The sequence below is a fragment of the Spermophilus citellus genome (assembly GCF_964194105.1).
Source record: "Spermophilus citellus genome assembly, chromosome: 7".
Lineage (NCBI taxonomy): Eukaryota > Metazoa > Chordata > Mammalia > Rodentia > Sciuridae > Spermophilus > Spermophilus citellus.
This window is the reverse complement of record NC_138188.1, coordinates 34,855,103-34,857,645: the sequence shown is the minus strand read 5'-3', so window position 1 is coordinate 34,857,645 and position 2,543 is coordinate 34,855,103. Positions and strand designations below refer to the sequence as shown.

The 2,543-nt window shown below is 57.9% G+C and overlaps 1 pseudogene across 1 annotated transcript; it reads right to left on the bottom strand.

The window, feature by feature from the left end:
- Positions 1–788: 788 nt before the first annotated feature.
- Positions 789–1,747, bottom strand: LOC308652766 (sperm motility kinase 2B-like; annotated as a pseudogene). Its single transcript has one exon. The product of its transcript is annotated as a sperm motility kinase 2B-like (transcript).
- Positions 1,748–2,543: the final 796 nt, after the last annotated feature.

Below are 2,543 nucleotides of genomic sequence, written 5' to 3'. Positions count from 1 at the left end.
ATGGCTGCCTGGCACCTGCCCTTTCCCTGAGGCCTGCCTCTTTTTTTTTCTTCCTCCTCCTACATTAAATTTTTCTTTTTCCGTTAAATCATTTGAACATCAATCTCATTATACAATCTGAAAAACAAATTTATTTAGACCATCTCTGCTATGGCAGAGAAGAGCAGGGCAGGGGGAGGAGCCTGAGGGGAAAGAGTCTCTGATGTCCCTGGCAGATGGGGGCAGAGGAGAGTGCTGGTGGAACCAGAGGAGCTCCTGGCTGGAATCCGTCCACATGGACAAGCCTGAGCCAGTGGGCACGCCTCACTTCCGAAGCTGTTGTGGCTTCTGCTTCCAGACCGGTGGCCACACCACGATGTCGGGATGCTCAGACCTGCTGGGGTCTTCTGGCTGTGCACTGGCCCGCCTGTCTCACAAGGGCACGTGCCCTGGGGCCACTCTGAAGAGGAACCTAGGGGGTCTGTGGCCTCCACCCATCGGAGCCACTCTTCTTTGGGCCGTGGGCCCTTGGAATCAGGGCACGCAGCAGCAGAGCTGGCGCAGACAGGTGGCCATCCTCCTGGTGAGACCCCTCCAGCCCCTGCTTCTCTCCTGGGCCTGCCCAGTGGACAGATCCTGGGAAGCCGAGCTGCCGCCTTCTGCCACCCAGGTTCGAGGGTTGGGCCTGAGGTACATTCGCCACTGGGGGGCTGCACTGGGAGGGGGTGTCCTCACATCGAGAAAGCGAAAGGAATGGCGGGCTCGCTGGCACTTGGCGCAGCGCCATTCTGCCCTGAGGGCCAGGCCTCCTAAGGCGGCTGCTGCTCACAGGGCAAGGCAAGGGCAGGCTCACTGGGGCACTTGCTGGGGCGGACACTGGGAGGACCCGCAGCCAGTCCTGGGCGAGGCCCAACCGCCCCCAGACCCACAGGCTTCCTTGCCCAGAGCCCGCAGCCCGCCCCCTGGCGTGTCTGGTGCTGGAGGAGGAGGTAGGTGGCCATAGCCTCATGGAACTGGCGATTTGCCAGGGACAACCAGGCAGTACAGGGGTCGAAACCCATGTCGAACGTGAGGGTCAGGATGGCGGGGTCTGGCTGCTGCCTGGGGAGTGGCTGGCTGGGACGACTGGGTGAGGGGTCCTCAGCCTGGCTTAGCCACGGGTGCCCCATTATCTGCTCTAGGGTGGGCCTCTGCGTGGGGTCCACCCTGAGGATTTGCAGGATGAGGCTGCGCGCTCCCTGGGACACGTGCCCCGGGATATGGCAGCTTCCCTGCAAGATCCGCCTCCGCAGACTCTTCTTGGTGCTCGCCCTGAATGGCCTTTTCCCTGTGAGGAGAAAATACAGGGTGACGCCCAGGGTCCAGACGTCACGTGGGGGGGGGGCTCGAACTCCTTCCTTTTCAGGATTTCGGGGGCGCAGTATGGGAGCGTGCCCCGGAACTCCTTTAGCTTCTGTCCAGGTGTGAAACTCATGCAAAGGCCAAAGTCGATGAGCTTGAGGTGGTGGCCACTGGTATCCACCAGGAAGTTCTGTGGCTTGACGTCGAGGTGCACGAAGCCCTGCTGGTGGCAGTGATGCGGGCAGTGATGCAGGACACGAACCATCGCCCTGAACACTCTGCAGACCTTCTCCTCCGGGAGGCCACCAGGCTGTGGGATGTGACACTGGAGAGGTCCCCCACCTGCATGCTCCATGACCAGGTACATGTTGTCCGGGGTCTCGATGACCTGGAAGAGCTGGATCATGTTTCAGTGCTCCAGGGCCATCAACCCCTCCCGTTTGCATAGCGTGGGCTCCTTCCTCTCTGTCTTTGGCACCACTTTCACCGCCACCTCTGTCCAGGTCAGGGGATGGTGGGCTAGTACCACCTGCCCATACCTCCCCTCCCCAATGGCCCTCAGGACTCAGTAGTGGTCCGTCAGGGCCCTCTGGTAGCAGGAGCTGGGCCCCTGCGCCTCTACTCTATTCTCACTACTCTCTCTGCGCATCCCTGAGCCGGAACACCAACTAAGGATACTACCTAAAAAGAGAAAATAACAAACCCAAAGGGAACACCAAAAACAACAACCGAAAAGCAAAACACAAAACAAACAAGCAAACAAACATCCAAATCAAAAAAACAATAGCAAACCACCAAAAACAACAACCACCAACCACCAACCACCAAACGCTGCTATCTATCTGGGAGTCCCACAGAGCTTCCTGTACTCATGGACAAACACCCACTCATAGCCACGCACTTCTATAGCGGGTGTTTTGGGATCACCTCACAGTGGCTCCTTGTGAGGTCGGAGCAAGAAATGACCCAGTGATGCCTGGGCATAGCCCCCAGGGGTCATCCCACTTTGGGGTCTCCAGGACCCCCTTGACTTCCATGATAAGAAGATCAAAAGATCCCCAGAAGGCTTAAGTCTCCCTTGGGTCCGCAGGCGGGTATTTTCCTGTTTAGGGACCAATACCACTAGGATGCTTCCATGGTCTCTGCATTTCAAGTCTGAAGATCCATAAGAACTTTCAGCTTTTAAAGACCTCATCCTATGGACACCCAAAGTGTTCAATTCC